The following is an 18397-nucleotide window of genomic DNA, read 5'->3' as shown; positions in this document are numbered from 1 at the left end:
GGACAAAAGCTAATGTTTGTTTGACAAATATTGAAAGATTTCAGTTTTGAGGCTTAACATTTTTAGTGTCCTATATTTCTCATTAGCTTTGAAAAATTATGTTCAAGAAAGGAGGAATTTATTATGCTTCTGTCATTCTTTCAGAAATTAGAATGGTAGGAATAGAAATAAGCTTTGAAAATATTTGAAACTGTATAGATCTATTCTGCTGCCATGGGCCTGATTATTCCAAAGTTTGATAACAAATTTATAAGAAAACAATAATGCCATACTTATTAACTGTGTGATACATTAATTTGAAAATATTCGTTTTGACAAATCATGAGAGGAACGGAATGCTCTATTTGTTTAAGTGATCAAAAAACTCATCTGGAGGAATAATGGACTTTCTCTGGGAATCTGACATAGGAAACTACGAGAATAGGGCGCACACAGCTTGTTTTAAAGCACTTCTTTGTGCTTGCTTTTATTGGAAAGTTTCAGCCTTTTGTAGATGAACCCAAGGTAATTATTTTGGAAGACAGAGTGTTCTTAGGTAGTACTAAGCTAATGGGATAGTCAACTTGCTGCAGCTGGTGAAGTGGAACACCCAGGATAGGAAAAGGAGAAATTACTACCATTTAATATGTGTTGGGATCAAAGAACTCATTTTAATTTACCACTCTGCACAAAAGGGACCTCCCCCTCCTCTGAATTCCATGCCATTAGGGGAAGTCTGTTAAGATGTCACTCCCTAAACCCCAGACAGTATTGTTCTAATCTGTTCTTCTCTTACCACCTTGGCTGCTACTACTTGCTATTCACATGCTTGGGCTGCACCTGGAGGGCAAGACCGTGATGGTGACCACTTAAGGCCACACAGGCCTTCCTTTTCTGACCCCTACAACCACCATCACAGACACCCCGGGCACCACATCGCCCTGAGGCCATCAGGGAATTTTTACCACAACTACTGCTTCAGCCATCTTTGGCGCACCACCAGCATCAAAGTTCTCTCTCAAATTAAAAACTTGTGCTCTGTGAAGGATACAGTTAAGAGGATGAAAAGACAAATTACAGATGAGCGTGACATACTTGCAAATCACATATCCTACAAAAAAGACTTGTATCCAATATATAGAGAGAATTTCTTAGACTCAACAATAAGAAAATAAACTCTGTGAATCAAAAATAAATAAATAAAGCAGAATTGAATAGACACTTCACCAAAGAGAAGAAGGCAAATATATACATAAAAAGATGTTCAACATCATTAGTCACTTGGAAATGCCAATTAAAACCACAATGACACATCACTTCAAACTATTAGAATGGCTTTAAAAAAAAGACAATGTCCAGTGCTCTGCCACTGGAACTATCAAACATTGCTAATGGGATACCAAATGGTAGAAGCACTCTGGAAAACAGTTGCACAGTTTCTTACAAAGTCTAACATACAGTTATTATCCCTCAATCGCATTCGTAGGTATTTACCCTAATGAAATGAACATCTATGTTCACACAAAAACCCATACACAAATGTTTATAGCAGCTTTCTTCATAATCAGTAAAAACTGGAAACAACCAAAATGTCCTCCAAAGGGTGAATATTTAAACAAACTTTGGTACATCCAAACAATGGAATACTGCTCAGCAATAAAAGGGAACATGCAACAACTTGGATAAATATCAAAGACATTGTCCTCAGTGAAAGAAGGCAGTTTCAAAAGGTTACATACTGTATGATTCCATTTAGACGAATTTCTCGAAAAAGAAAAACGCTACCAATAGAGAAGAGATCAGTGATTGCCAGGGGCTGGGGTGGGAAAGAAGGTAGCTGCAAAGAAACAGCATGAGAGAGTTCTGGGGTCATGAAGCCGTCTATATCCGGACTTGGGTGGTAATAAAATGAATCTATAGTTGTGTTAACATTCATAAAACTGTATCCCTCAAAAAATTCAACGTTATTGTATGTTCATTTAAAAAATAAAATTAAAAACAAAACAGGAAATCCTTCAGCACCTCTCATCTTCCTAAAAAAAAAAAAAATAATAGCCAAGACAATTTAGAAAAAGAAGAGGTACAAGGACTTACTGTACTAGATATCAAGACTTATTATGAAGTCATGTTAATTCAAACAATATAGTATTATTGACACAAGAATAAATAAACCAATGGAACAGACTAAAGCCTAGAAATAAACCTACGTATATATGGACATATAACATGAAAAAGGTGGCCCTGCAGATCCAAGGGAGAAAGGATGGTCACTCAAATCAATGGTGTTGGGACAGCTTGGGTGTCCTGAAAGAAAATTCCACTATAGTTATATTGTAGATCTAAATATGAGGCAAAACAATAAAGCTTTAGATGATAATATAGGAGAATATTTTAATAACCTCAGAGTAAGGAAAGAGCTTTTTTATTTTTTTAACATTAATTAATTTATTTATTTTTGGCTGCGTTGGGTCTTCATTGCTGCACGCGGGCTTTCTCTAGCTGTGGCGAGCGGGGGCTACTCTTTGTTGCGGTGCACAGGCTTCTCATTGCAGTGGCTTCTCTTGTTGCAGAGCACAGGCTCTAGGCATGCGGGCTTTAGTAGTTGTGGCACGTGGGCTCAGTAGTTGTGGCTCGTGGGCTCTAGAGCGCAGGCTCAGTAGTTGTGGTGCACGGGCTTAGTTGCTCCGAGGCATGTGGGATCTTCCTGGACCCATGCCCCCTGCATTGGCAGGTGGATTCTTAACCACTGCGCCATCAGGGAAGCCCAGGAAAGAGCTTTTTAATCAGAAAGGTAGGAATACAGATATTTTTCATCATATCACGACAGCAAGAAATTGGAAATAATTTAAGTGTTCAATAATTACTGAATGCTTAAATCATAAATGGAAAAATATTATCATGCAAGTAATATTTTCAAATAATAGTTAATAATATGGGAAAATATTAAGAGACAAAAGAATGATCCAAACTATGCGTTAGTTATTGAAAATATATTGGAATAAATACAGAAAATATTATCTCTGGTCTATCAGTCAGGTTCCTGACAGTTAGGATTGGCACACTCAGACCAGGTATTTTGTGGAGAATTTAATAAAGGGACTATTTACAAAGATGTAGGAAGGATTTAAAGAGAATAGTTGTTAGAACCCAGAGAGTGGCTATGTGGAGAGGGCCGTCTAACAGAAGCTGAGGCCTTTTATAGAAAGATACAGCCAATCCATGGAGATCTAGCAGGAAGTGAACAAGGAGAATAAATACCTCAATTTCTCTGTTTTCCATACTTCCAATCTCTGGCTGGTGCTTCTCATTAGCCAAGTCTAATAGGAATCCAGAAGCCCAAGGGGGCTGGTTAATGCAGCCTATGCAGATCAGGCTTCCAGAGCTCAAAGTAGGGTGGAGAATGGATTTTCAGAGACAAAGGGAGGGTATCTAGGACATCAGGGTGATAGGATACTAGTAATAATGATTTTCTTTTTTTGTAGTTTTTTCCTCTATATTTCAAGAAATAACATATATTACTTTTAAAATGTAAAAACGTGCTATCAAGCCCTAGATATACTTTCTTATTATCTAAACAAAGCATGTGTTAGGTGTTAGCGGGGTATGTGTTTCCAAAGGAGATAGGAAGGTGTAGATATATCCTTTCATTATAAAATCCTTTATCATAGCATTGGAAACAACTCAATGCCTATCAACAATCAAATGGATAAATAAAATGAATCCTGTATGGCAAGGAGTAGAATAAAGCCTAGATACCTTACCTCAGCTTACAAGGTCCTGGACCTGCCCACCTCACCAACTTCATCCCCCTCTTCCTTTTTGCTTTAGCCATTGACCTTCCTGTTCTTCAAGTGTGTCACTTATTCTCCCTTAGAGCCTTTGGCCTAGGTGTTCTCTCTTCCTGGAATGAAGATCTCCTGACCTTTCTGTGGCTGGCTGCTTCTTAGATTTCATCTTAAATAACACCTCTTTAGAGATGGCTTCTTACCACCCAATCTAAAGTAGCTCTCAAATCTGCTTTAATTAGATATATAATATACATATTTTTAATATGTATATATTTTTCATTTCATCCATCTTGTTTTCATATATAATACAGTACACAGCATTCATATATATGTATGAGTGCTCTACATATGTATACATATATAGCTTATTCATTTATTGTATGATGGTTATTTATAGTCACATCCCACCAGAATGTAACCTCCCTGAAAGCAGGCATTTTGTTGGTCTTGAACATTATCATCTCTACCTACAGTGTCCGGCCCATAATAGATGGTCAACTTCTATCTGTTTAATGAATGTATGTACACCACACATGTCCCTATGTGCAGGGAGGTGGAGAGGAGAGGACCACCAATCTGTTTATCAATGTAAGACCAAATGAAATAAGACAGAACACTTTTAGGTTTGTTTTGAAATCCACTGTTGAAATGGTGATAAGAGATTATTTAATCTTATACAAAATTTCAATAGTAATTTCCCACTTGCCAAGAGAAAATTGTTTGTTTTTACAGAGCCTACTATTTCTTTTGAATGTTAACTACCCAATTATGCCTCAGAAGTTGGTTTATAGCGCTGTGGTGAGTCTGATTCTCCATTTAATATACAGGAACAGATGTTCCATGCACGCCAGGGACAGGGGAATCTGTCCTGCTTTCTCTCGTCTCCCTCCTACAGCCCCACTGACTGCTCTCCACATTGTGGCCACATCCACTCTCCAAACTGTGCAACACAGAATCAGGCAGCACGCTACCAATTTCCTGACATTTGATCGTCATTTTGTTAAAAAACAAGTTTAGGCTAATAATAGAGGTGAAATCCTGATACAAGTGTGGAACAATCCAGGGAGAAGTAGAGGCTGAGGGGTAAAGCTGAGGGGCAGAAAACAATTTGCGAGAGTTAAGAGACCAATTTAGAATGTGTTATTTTGAATCTAATTACATGTCCAGTGGTGACTGCTGACCAAGGACTGAAATCTTGATTCAAGTCAGTAGAGTGAGAATTTATCTTTTAGGATTTCTACTTAAATAATTCTGAAATTATTTCACTACTAAATTGTGCCTTCTAATATACTTTGTTTCAATGGATGTAATATATTTTGTTTCAATTTTGACTGATGTAGTCATTAGGACTTACTGATGATTTTCTTCTTAGGAATTCACATTTAGGACACATAGAAGAGTGTTTAATTTGTATAGGTCCTATTTTCCACAGTAGGGGGGCCTGAAGTGTGAAACAGGAGCTGCCCATAGGGTGGCCCTGGGAAGTGGAAGCTGTCAGGGGTCAATGCAGGGAAGATGGACAGCTAAGAAGTGACGGTGCACCCAGAAGGGCTGTCCAGCTCAGAAGGGGAGAGGACTGAAGTCATTAGCCCTGTGGAAGGGATGGGACAAAGATGAAAAGGTAGGAACGTAATAATACTGGTGGCCAGGAAGGGTTCTAGATACTATAATTTTTTTTTTTTTTAAACTGGGTGGAAGCAACAGAAGGTTTTCAATTTCCTGTGTAAGAACATTGTGGCAGATACTCCCTGTTACCTACTCAGCAGCCTTTTCCACCTTGCTAGGGGGCAGACTTGCTCAGTTAAAGAGGGGAGATCCCTGGTCTTAGGAAAGATAGGTTTCTACTTCAGGCCTAAGGGTGAATCATGAGACTCTAGACAAGTGTGGTCATCCAGGATTTGGTGAGAAAAGTCCAGTTCTGGGCCCACTACATAATAACACTATAGCTGTAATAGTGACAAATATTCTAAGCCTCATTTTTGTAGTCAACCTTTTTCAGTCATAAGATTGTTGTAAAACAAAACAAAACAAAATTAATCGATGTAAGTGAAATGTGATAAAATATTATTTATTATCTATTCTCTTTACAAACATTCATTGAGTACCATATTTGGGTTGTGCTTCTGTGCTAGGAGCTTGATATATAAAGCTTCAAGATACAGGCTGTAATCACAGGTTTCATCTCTAATGTGGGGAGATAGATAAATATATGTAACTATATGTGTGTATTTGTGTGTGTGTATGAAGTTCATTTTTTTCCTTTTAAGGATGCTTTCTAGACAAATGGAAGTAAAAGCTCATATAAAAGTTTCATTTTAAAGGACTTCAAAGTTTTGTTCTCATATCAGTGGAGACGCAGCCCAATATTTGTCATCATTAATATCTATTATTGTAGTCAGTGGGACTAAATGTTTAAGATGTGATGCTGAGGCTCAATCTTTGTTGTGCCATTTGAACCACCAAAGGTTAAATCATCAGTATACAGTTGTGTGTGATATTCTGGTTTGTTTTTATAGATGTGAAAATTAGTAATTCATATGTAGTAAAAATGGTCACTCTCTGGAATTTTAGCTTGCCATAACACACTACTTCATGATGACAGTGCCAGATAAATGAGCTTTCTCTATTAACAAAGAAAAAGGCTTTTGGCTTGAAATTACGGACTGTGCAAAGTAAAGGATTTGTGGATGAATTGAAAATGATTGTGCCAAAACTGAAGTCTTTTAAAGAAGAGAATGAGTTGGAAAGATTGTTCCTACAGCTAAACTTTCTCAAGAGTTCAAGCAGAGCCTTATCTATTTAACTTTAAATTAAAATAGAAAGTGTAAACTATCCCTTTTGAATCTTCAAAAATAAAGAGTCCGAGTGTTAACTCAGTCATTAAGAGTTATTTGGTTCGCAGGTTCTGCAATTGGTTGACCTGAAGAGATTGAATTTTAAGACTGGACTGATGAGATACTTTATTTGTTAGCTCTATACCTGTGGAGGCTCAGAAATCACCCACATCCACATTCCCTCTTAAGTAGCCTACTTCTTTTTGAAAACTATCTCACATTCCTACCTGTGTTTAGTTTGATCTTTATAAAATATGTTATATAAATGCTACCTGAAACATGTAGCACTTAAAACCTTCCTGGAATAATTGAGATGTTCTCAACAAAACTGAATAAACAACACAAAGAAGTGGATAAGACTTCTTGAAAATTCATTTTGGCAACTTTATAGGAATTTAAAAACTCTAGATTGCCTTGTCTTTTATATACATGGCCCTACTCTGCTTAATTGGAACCTAATTATTACTGTTTCTAGATCATTATAGTTCCCTGCTTCCTTCCTTTTCCCCTTTTGTCCTCAGCAAGAAACTAAATGATGTGACTTTTAACATTTTCTTTATGGATAGTTCTCGTTATGAATACGATGGAGACAGAAGACAAAGCCATTTATGGAAACGAAGCTCATGGATGACTGGTTGATAATGATTTCCTGTTCAGTGGTAACCCTGATAAGAGCGATGACCTTGCCCATCATGTTCAACACCACATCTCCAGGACCTGGTATGGGAGCTGGTACCTGATAGATGTTCAGTAGATACTAATTGGATAAATAAACTCATCTCTGTCTTGGGTGTTGCTAATATGCATGACACAGGCTAATTGTATAATCATGATAAAATCACTGTAATAGGAATCATGGAACTTGATTGGCCAATAACTAGATATAACTCTGGGCAAGAAACAATGCTTTGTTTGTCAGGACATGGATTTTTAATTTTAAAATGAGGATTTTGGACAACATCACTACTCTAAAAACTTTTTTGTTAGGTTTGTTTTAGTAATGAAACATATTTTTAAAAACATATTGTAAGTGGAATATCAACACACTTTATACAGCTACTAAAAGCAGAACAAATTTGGTTTGAAACAGGGCCAGAACCTCCCCTGCTTGGCCATTCTACCCCTATTGCTTCCTCTCCCAGGATGAGCCTTGAGTCATCTTTTTTGGAACCCTAAGGCTCCAGAGAATACAGTTTGATCAATGAATTTCAATAACCAATAGCCAATGACTTAGTTATTTTTAATATTCTAGTTTGAAAATTTTATGACCAGCATGAAAAGATGTCATAGTGAACAAAGAACACACAGTTCTCAATAATAGCTGAAATCAAGCTCTAGCCCTGCATTACTGTGTAACTTTGTGGTTCATTTTCTTATCTATCAAACAGACTATGCTGCTTAATAGTGGTGTGCTGATCAATGACCAGTTAACCTAGGAGATAATTGTTCTGGTTACCTATTGCTACAAAATAAACTTCCCCAAATTTTGTTTGCTTGACGGTATTCAGCTGGAAAATTTGGGCTGGTCTGGAGGGTCCAAGTCAGTTTCATTCACATTTCTATTTCCTTGACAGGAATGGATTGCTGGGAGCCTGGACTCAGCTGGGACTGTCAAGCAGAGTGCCTACTCCAGGCCTTTCCAGCATGGCAGATTCAAGGCAGTCAGATTTTTACATGCTCAAGGCTCTAAGAAGAATGTGCCAGCAAACAAGGCATAAGCTATGTGGCCCTTTATGACCCAGCTTTGGAAATCACATAGCATCCCTGTGCCAATACTGTATGTCTGAAAGCTGTCACAAGCTTGTCAGATTCTAGGGGAGGGGCTAAGACCCCACCTCTCAGTGGGAGGAGTGTCAAAGAGTTTGCAGCCATGTTTTAAAACTACCAGAGTTATTCTACTCTTCAGTCTCTGTCTTATTACTGCAGAAGTAAAGGAAAATTGGTAGGTGTGAGTAATATATTTCTCTCCACAGTCTTAGGAGAAGAATATTACAAGGGATTCTACACTTTCTCGAAAATTCCATGTTGGGATTAAATGTACCACACCAAGCCAAATGACCACTGGGTTTCTTGAGTTCCATGCTTCAGGCAAGCCTCAGACCTGTGCAACAGAATGTTTTGGCAGAATTCTTTACCATTGGTATCATTCACTATAAACAAGGCTTCTCTAGTTAGGACATACTAAACCACTCAACCATTGCTTAGATAATGAAAACAGGACATGCACATTTGGAGGGCTGCTTCTAGAATTGCGATTCTAAGAGTTCCTGGCATGTAGGTTTTGTTATGCAACTAGAACCATTTGGATATTTTTTTCCTGCCTCCCAGTAATATTAGAAACAAATAAGTTGAAGTCATAGAATGTATGTTGTCTGGGGAAACAAACTGAATGCACTTTTGGACACAACTCTTTTCTTAAAAATGTCTTATAGCGTGGAAAGAGAATGTGAAAGTGTTTAGGAGGCTAAATTTCTTATTTTCCTTTGTACTGATAAATGGACTTGGCTGGACTTTTTCTACACAAATGAAAGGTAACAGGGAGTATTGTTTCACTATCAGAAATGATCTCTTTTTTTAACCTCTGTTAACTCTACACGTTGCCTGGAGAATTCTTCTCCTAACGTGGAATATATAACTCAAAATTTTTAAAGACACATAATGGAAAATAATTTCAGGAATCAAATTACATTGGTGGAAAATTGCCACAGAATTGTTTCACAAAACTAATGAGAGAGTTAGTTTTAAGAACCAAGAAATATGAGAGATTTTCTTAGTGTCTTGCACAAGACCGCTTTATACCAAGTGGATGTGCAGTTGATAAGGACATAAGTACCAAAATGTCTCTCCTAATCATCACAGTTGTCTCTAAAATTAACAGTGCAGGTCAAGCCCTTTGTTTACATGAAGGTAATGGGTCAACTAGAGTTCTTGCTATCCCTCAGAGAGGTAATAATAATTATTGGCAGGTGCTGCAGTATTATTATTTAGATAACTTGCCATTACTGAAGGGAAGGGAGGGCAGTGTTCTGAAAGCTTGGGGCACAGAGAAAGTCACTGTGGCTAGAGCCAGGAGAACTGCTGGGATGGCTGACCAGAGAGAGGCATCAGGAAGGGAACCCTGCACCTCAGGAGGCAGCACTGGGATGCTATGAGCCAGACGCGCAGAAAGGAAAGCTGGGGTGAGGAGCAAGGTGGAGGGGTATACCCATGAAAAATGCTGATTGTGCTGTTTTGTATAAGGGTGTGCCTATCTCTGTAAGCGTCCTGGTTAGGAATATAAAATATAAAATAAATAAATAATTCATCCACAAATCTTAAAATATAAAATAACCTAGTTAACAACTTGGTTATGGTTAACTTAATCTCTATTCTTCAGCCTTACTTGGTAAAGTGTTAACAAGAGTGTAAAGATTCAATGAAATGGCACACCTGGCAGTGTCTTAACACAAAAGGAGTTCTTGATAAAATGATAGTTGTGTCATTAGAAACAGATAGCCCATCCAATTGACTAATTTGAGGAGCATTTTGTAAAGGAACTCTTTATAAAGGCCTGGGAAGGATGTGGAGAAACCCCAAGCTTAGTGTAACTGTACTATTCACCTGAGGCCTGAATAAATAAGAAAAGGGGGCAATTTACCAGAACCTGGAGACAGAGAATAGTTGGAAAGGGATGCCCAAGAGGAACTGGGACTTTCAGTAGACGGATGAAGCCAGTGTGTAGCAATCCCACAGGAGGGAGCTGGGGGAATAAATAATCCAACTGGAGCCAAAGAGTAAGGGAGCTCACTGATGACATCCATATGGGTCAGCCTCCCAGGGGTACAAAGCAGGGTGCATGGAGAGTGGACTTGGAGGGGCAAATGGAAAAGAGACTCAGCATAACCATAATTATAACTATTTTTTTCCCCATTATTCCAATATCTAGTACCAGAATCCTCAACACTTAGCACAGTGCCTGGGACCTGGATTTTCAATAATAATCTGTTGAATGAATGAATAAATTCCCCACCCATGATTACATCAGTTAGGAATTAAGTCAGGTTGATATTAAAAGAAACCCAACTACAGTAGCTTAAAAACACAAGAGTTATTTTTTACGTAAGAGAAATCTGGAGGCAGATTTCCAAAGAGGTAGTATTTTTCTGAGTACATTTTTACCTTGAATAAAATCTGCTATGACTAAGGAAGAAGGTCAGCATTCTCTTGATCAAATAGGATGGACATCAAAGCCCAAATTTTCTCACTTGAGAAAAGAGAGTTATGGCAGAACCACATAAGTTATCTCCCTTTATCTGTTTCTTAGTCTGAGTCTGAACTAGCCAAATAAACTAGTCATCTGCAACAACTATCTGGATAGTGGAAGAGAAATAAACAATGACTGGGGTATTGTGTGTTTGTATATGTGTGTGGGGGGGTATCTTCCATTTTTAATTTTCTAAACCTCTCCCCACCTCACTTTTTGTGCAGCTCACAAACCAATCATGATACTGAATCAAATCCCAGCTTGTCCTCCCAAAATAGTTCTAAAAATGGCCCAATCAAAAATGGCTTGATTGAATTTTTGTCTTTAAATTTAAAAAAATAATAATTGAGAAAAAAAATCAGAAAAGTACAAAGGACAATACATCAAACTCTCATGTCCTCACCAGTTACAACAGAAAACATTTTAAAAATACTTGCTCCTTTTAAAAGTAAAACTTATAAAACAAAATCCCCCTCTAGACCAAAGCCAAGTGTGTGAGAAAACTGGACAGGATGCTAAGGGCAGGGGCCTTTGCCCAGGATCTCTTCCTGGGTCTCTTGGGAAGATAGCCTTGTAAGTTTCCCACATACCAACATGGAAGTTGGCCATATCAGTGTGAACTGGGAAGTTCTCTCTCTGGGAGATACATGCAGGAAGAAGGTTTAGCTTTCCAGTGCTCTTCTAATTTCTGCATGCCACTGATTGGGTCCAGGGTTTCTGGATAGAGGAGGTGGGGGATTGGGTCCAGGGTTTCCAGATAGAGGAGGTGGGGAATGGGGTGGGGGGCTGGGGGTCAAATCAGAAGATTACCCTGTGGAAGTCAGCAGGCCTGGGAAGGATGATCTTATAGTAGAGGCTGTGGGATCAGACTCAAAGCAGAGCCAGCTGGGGGCTACAGGAGAGACCCGGGAGGTCCTGAGCACCATCGAGTGCTAAGATAATACCAAGTCAGCCTGGTAGCACCACTGGGCCAGACCACATTAAGACCAGATGGTAAAGGACACCAGTTGCCAACTTCAGCTGCAGTGCCAGAGGGAAGGCATGACCAGGCAAAAAAGAGAGCTGGCCAGCAAGGGTCCAAGTCCCTCCCACCGCATTCTACCACCATTAGATGGCTTAATCTACCCTAATCAGATGCTATTCGTAGAGCACTAGGGTAAGTCTGAGGGATGGATCATTTTACTCAGTCACACAAAAGATACTATTTGAAACTATAGATTGAATGTTATTACTTTAAAAAATATGCTTCATTTTTATAGTAAAATATTGACATGGTCCATAGATTTATACAATGTACAGAAAAAACTCTTGCTTTCCCATCCACCCCATTTCTAATCCCCCAATAGCATTCCTCTCAAAGAACACAATTTTAATTGGCTTCTTGTGTATCTTTCCAGAGTTTCTTTATGCTATTACTAGAAATGTTAATACATATTTTTAATCTTATTTTTTCATTTTCTTAAAGCAAAGGTAGCATAACTATTTTTGACCCTTTTTCCCATTTAAAATGTATCACTGGGATTTCTGTATCAGGACAGTATATAGTGTACCCATTCTTTTGTTTGCTTTTTTGGAGAGTAGTGTAAGGATACTTCATAATTTATTTAACTCTTTCCTTATTGATGAACATAGATAAAATTTTGCTATTATAAGCAATGTTGCAATGAATAGCCTTACAAATATGTTATTTTGTCTACATGCAGGTACATCTTTAACAAAAACCAAGCGAGTTGAAATTTAAATAAATGTGTAAAGTGGGTGGAAACATTTATGCCACAGAAGATTGGAACATTGCCAAGTCTAATTGCCCCAGGCACCCAGTGAGAAGTATCTTTTAGGGGATCAGATCAGTTAATGGAGAAATAAAGAAGCAACGTAATCTTGGTACATTTAAGAATTTTGTTAGTAAGTTGGCGACTCTACCTCATATCCATAGATACATGTAAGCAAACATTAAAAATAAAATTGGGCTCATAGTCTACACACCCTTGTAACAGTTGCAAGACAGAGATCCACTGAGGCCAGTCCTGAAAGGATTTACAAAGAATGACAAGGAAATTGTCTTGGAAATCTAAGAACAGGGGCCAGGTTAGGGCAGGTTCCTGTGCAAAGGGCTGGAGTCTGGATCTAGAGCCCAGGCATCTGCCAAGAACCCCACAGCAGGAGCTGGAGTCCCTGCTGCAGAGCTGCGTTGACAGCATGGTTGGCTGCCCTCCATCTGCCTGTTTGCCCCGCCTTCAATTGCTCTGTCTACTTATTCTTAATTTTTGTTCCCTCATAGTTTCAGTTTACTACTTCTTACAGCAGTTTCTCAATCTTTAATCTACCTTATTGCCTTTTAACTGAGCTCTCACTCTTATTGTCTCATGATTTCTGGGTTTTTAGTACAAATTTCAAACTTTGCTCTGCTGTGTTTCATCCAGCGCATACAGACAATAGGTTGCTGGCAAGTCTACTAATTGGCTACCCTTGGATCTGTTACTCTCCTGAGCCAATCAACAATAGTGGAAGGAGGAAACTTAGTAAAGCAAGGCCCCCCTGCCTGGCTGCAAGAGGAATGGGTGGGGCTGTTTCCCTCACAACGGGGTGTGGTCAGGGCAGGCGTGTTAACATTTCCAATACATAAAATCATGGTAACATTTTTCCATGTTGTTTAATATCCCCACGTGATTATAAATAACTGCATAGTCATCTATCATATGGAAATTCTGTAATTTATATTATGAATTCCTATTACTGGACATTCAGATTGTCTTAAGTTATTTTGATAATTCTTTTAAAATAAAATGAAATGAAGCCAGGTTTAAAAATCCCTCAAGCTGACAAAAACCATTTAAGCCACTTATGCAAAACTAAGTGGTTCATCTCATGAATGTAAGTGAAATGTAATTTAGGTTATTTCTTGTCAATGTCTTTGATAATCATAAAACTTAAGTCATCTTCCCCAAATGGTATAAGATTATCACTTTTCACCAACCTCCTGCAGTCTGGAAACCCTCAATGTAATAACTAATCATTGTAAAGGCTAAACAACTTCCTCCTTTTCACTTTAGAAGCTATCCTGTAATGCCATGCCTCTGAACTTTATACCAGTTTTGGGTTTGAAATCTCCCCGTTCTTGTTTCTCATTCAATAAATTATTCATATCAAGTAAAGTTCTCTGAGTTTTCTTTCGACAATACAAACAACACTCCACTAAAAATCAAGGAAAGAGGTGCTTTAAGGGTTAGAAACAGGGCTGGCTTCATGGGTGTGACCCAGGCCATTGTGTTCAAAAGGGCCCTGTGCTTGGTTTAATGTTCTGCTATAACTGTCTTGAAATTAGTAGTAATTTTTGAACAAGGGGCCTTGCATTTTTATTTTGTGCTGGGCTCCTCAAATTATGTATATGGTCCTGGTTAGAGAATATATATAACAAGGAGAAAGGGATGAAACAGTGATGAGCATTGAAGAGATGTCAAGAAATTGATCAGAACCTGATTGGTATTTCCCCCTTATGCTTGTGTAGAAAGATATGATACTGATGTATTAACTGATGCATTTTTCCCCCTGTCCACCTTTGTCTCTTATCAATCTCCTTACCTCCACTGGGGCAGCTTCTGGGAAGATAAGCAGGCAATTCTCTGAGTATTAAAATAGGCCTTTGGAATGATAGCAGAAACAACTCTCTTGAGATGAAAGGTGTTCTGAGTTGCAAGAGCCTGGATTCTGAAGGCTTTAGAACAGAATAATGGTTTTTGAAGAAAATATCCTCAGTTCAAGACAGTTTTCCCATCCTCTCAACTATGATATCCATAAGAGAGAAGAATCAGAGCACACTTAGATACTGTTGTTTTCTGGAGAGGTCCTCTGCCTTGGTGCCCACTGCTGGGGCATGCTCTTGAAAAGTTTTGGGGCTCCAGTGACAAAGAAGAGCTGTGCTTCACTTCCTGAGTGGAACTGGGAGAGACAGCAAGCTTCATGGGTCTCCCCTCAGCAGCATGGTGGGGAAGCAATAGATATGGTGGAGGACTGTCTGCCCAGGGGAGCCTGAGACACCCTCACATGGTCCCCCAAACCCAGGTGGGCTGGAAGCAGCTGAATGCTTTCCTGAGAGACCAAGCGACGGGCACAAGCCTCCAATAGAGAAGACCTAAGAGACTTTGTGGTCAGGAGTAAACAGGATCCATATGTACCCATGACCTGAGGCCAGGTGGGAAAGAGGATATTTCAGAGGATGCCATTGAGGGCAGACAGGATCAGGGACCAGAGACCCACCCTGATGCCTTGGAATTACCTACATACCCTGAGCAGGGTCAAAGTGCATCAGGTATCAGGGTAATAGAACATAAAAATAGAAATTAAGTCAGTTGAAGAAAAATGAAATACATTTTAAAAGCTTGCACTTGTGGCCTGAGATTCTTACCTGCTACACATACTTTTCATAGGTGCAAATATTTGAGCTTAGATAGTCCCTTGGAGCTCATCAAACACCTGGAAAAAAAAAATGTGATTTAAGAATAAACACTCCACTGTTCTTTTAAATGTTTTTACATTTCATGAATAGTTGAACCAGTGTCTGGCTCCTGAGATACTTTGATAAGCATCTCAGAAATCGACACGTGGTGTTCACCTTTTTAGAGGAGTGATTCTTCAGACTTGGCATACTTTTAGCAGTGGAACCTTCTCTTCAAATGAAATATGAAGTACCTCGATATACAAACAGCTAGGTGGGGTGTTGTGATGGGAGATTAGAGTCTCTCCCTTCCTCACTGTCCCCTTTAACCCTGAGGTGGTCCTGGAGACACCCCCCCCCACACACACACACAGACACACTTGTAATCCTAGTGACTTGTGTACAAGCTGGAAAACCACCACTTGTTCAGACTGTTCTAGTTTTGATGGCCTCATACATAAGAAACAAAATGGTGATGCACTTAGCCGGCTGATTCTCAGTCTACACGTCTGTAAAGGGAGCAGAATGGACTGGCTCAAAGGCGTAACTGTCATTAGAGTCTCCAAAGTGGCTTGAAGGATGTCTGTGCCTGCTTCCCCTTCCCCTGCTGAGATAGTCTGGAGTGGGGCCCAGGGATCTGCAGTGTTAAAAGCACCCCCACCTCATCCTGATATGCAGCCAACACGAGAAGGTGGAAGAAGATGACCTTTGAGGATTGCTATCAACCATAAAATTTCATGAATAGGAATTTGGGGAGAAGAGATATTTTCTCACATTTTAACCAGATCTTTAAGTGACTGGAGTAATTTGCTTGTTTACCTTAATTTGACAAACCAGTTGGAACAAACTCTGGAGGGTAGGAGAGTCTTTTGAGGACTCATAGGCAGTAGGAATAATATATTTTCAGTTTCACTGGTGTTAAATCCAACAATGAAGCAGAACGAATTATATTCTCCTAAGAAAGTAAGAATGTCTTTCCAGCAAAAAAGAGTCCTTGGAATAATTATTTGTCCTTGGCTCTTTGGAAAATCATGGTTTACTGCCAGATGGGTATAGAAGAGGAATGATTTTATTCATGTGAATGTCAATATTGCCTTTAGGAGGTAGGAATGTTAAAAATAGTGTTTGAAAATTTTGGAGTCTAGTTACCATATAATGAAATCTCAGCTATAATCTTGCCCTCTCTGAGAAAAGTATTATTCTATTTTTGTTAAATATTTAAAAATTAACCCATAAGGAAATGAAAATCATCATTTTAATCTTGCCTCATATTTGTTTAATAATTTCAAATGATTAATTTTCTAATTAAGGAAATGGAATTGATTTTGGAAAGTTACCATGTAGTATTCATGGTTGAAGTGTTCAATATTTCATTATGACATTTAACCCAGTTTAATAAAAATTCTGCAGTTTTCTAGGAGAGCATTCCCCAAATGTGTCCTATTGCTGCTGTAAGAGATTAATAGAGGTCACACACAAAATATTTCTATATTGAAAGAAGTTTGGGAAACACCACATACCTATATATGTTTGGGTTTGCATTTCAATACCCTAATTAAAGCTCTTAACAATTTCCTTTATAACAGGTGTTTTTACTTCAAGACTATTTATAGACATAGAATAAAAGGCAAAGACAGATTTTTTTTAAAAAAGTTATTCTCAGCCCCTATTTATTCTCTATTTACTCAGAGACCATAACAAGGGGGAACCCACTTCTAATTCTTGGTTCTCCAAATGCAGAAGTTGACAGATTATATGGTCATTCTCAGCTGAGACTCTAAAGCAGATGAAGGTCTGAGTATAATGAGGTTCCTCTCAGAATTGTGAGGAGGAGTACAGGTGAAAAGACACAATTTTGGGTTGAGTTGTTGATTTTTATTCCTTCATCAGGATGAAGTCTGACATGTGACGTAGTGGCTATACTGTCCAATATGGTGGTCACTAGCCACATGGAGTTATTTAAATTTAAATGTAATTAATTAAAATTCAATAAAAATTAAAACTCAGCTCCACACATGCACTAGTCACATTTCAAGTTCTCAGTAGTCTCAGATGAATATTTCCATCATCGAAAAAAGTTATACTTGAAACACAGGTCTAGAATACTTGTCCCAGCCATTGAACCCTAACTCAAGATAAGAATTTTGTACTCTCCTGTTTGTCTGGGGCCTTCTCTATCCATCTACACTGAACTCCTTTGTCTTGACAATTGGTTTTTATTTTATATTTCACAAGATTTTCTCCCTAGGTACTATTTTAGTACCTACCTTAGTGTTTCAGTTATTTATTTTATTTTCATGATTCTGAGAGTTAGCCAGGCTCAGTTGGTGGTTCTTCCTCTTCACTAGAATCTCTTGTGTGACTGCAGTCAGCTGGAAGCTTCACATGAACCTGGAATGTCAAAGATGATTTCATCTACATGCTGGGCATCTCTGCAAGGGTGACTGGAGTGGCTGGGAGCTGGCTGGTCTCTCATTCTCTCTCTTACAATTATGGTTCAACTCTTGTTTTACTCTATACACAGCTGAAAGCAGAAGCTGCCAGACCTCTGAAGGGCAGGGCCTAGAACTTGCCCAACAATGCTTCTATCACATTCTATAGGTCATAGCAAGTCACAAGACCAACTGGAGTCAAGGGGAGGGGAAAGAGTTTTCACTGCTTGATGGGAGGCACAGTTATCTTTGCAGATGATCTATTATACTATCTAACCCCCTTTTTGATCATTACATAAGACATTCTTGAAGATAAGTATATAACAGAACTGAATAATGAATAACAACAAATAAACTTTTACTTTACAGTTTTTACATGCAGAAATTAATACTCGTAAATAAAATTTCCACAGCATTTAGGAGCCAGAGGTGGCGTCACCATAACTGCTGCTGTAAGAAAGGTTGGGGGTGGGGAGGAGTGTGAAATGATTCTCCTTCAAACCCCTCTTCCACCCTTTCTCTTACAGAATCACAGTGTTCATGACTGTACTAAAGAATCTGAGCAAGCCTGCAGAAGACAAGCAGTTTTTCCAAGGGAATTTGGACTTGTCTCCCTTCATATTTACCCATCATGAGATGATTTCCCCACTTTTCTCTGAGGTGCTTAAAATAAATTCTAGCTGGGC

The 18397-nt window shown here is 38.6% G+C and overlaps 1 protein-coding gene and 1 long non-coding RNA gene across 2 annotated transcripts in view; one reads left to right on the top strand and one right to left on the bottom strand.

Moving 5' to 3' along the window:
* The window catches only part of LOC309635829, a 501182-nt gene that overhangs the window by 409548 nt on the left and 73237 nt on the right, over window positions 1-18397 (top strand). The gene's annotated exons all lie outside the window — the stretch shown is intronic.
* LOC309635807 (uncharacterized protein) overlaps window positions 1985-18397 on the bottom strand; it is a 447043-nt gene continuing 430630 nt past the window's right edge. Inside the window, exon 9 of the mRNA XM_082407526.1 lies at window positions 1985-17670. The gene's annotated coding sequence lies outside the window, so the exon portion shown is untranslated. The remainder of the gene's footprint in view (window positions 17671-18397) is intronic.

The sequence above is a fragment of the Balaenoptera borealis genome (assembly GCF_965194805.1).
Source record: "Balaenoptera borealis genome assembly, chromosome: 10".
Lineage (NCBI taxonomy): Eukaryota > Metazoa > Chordata > Mammalia > Artiodactyla > Balaenopteridae > Balaenoptera > Balaenoptera borealis.
The sequence above is the reverse complement of the archived record's forward strand: the minus strand, read 5'-3'. Positions and strand labels throughout refer to the sequence as shown.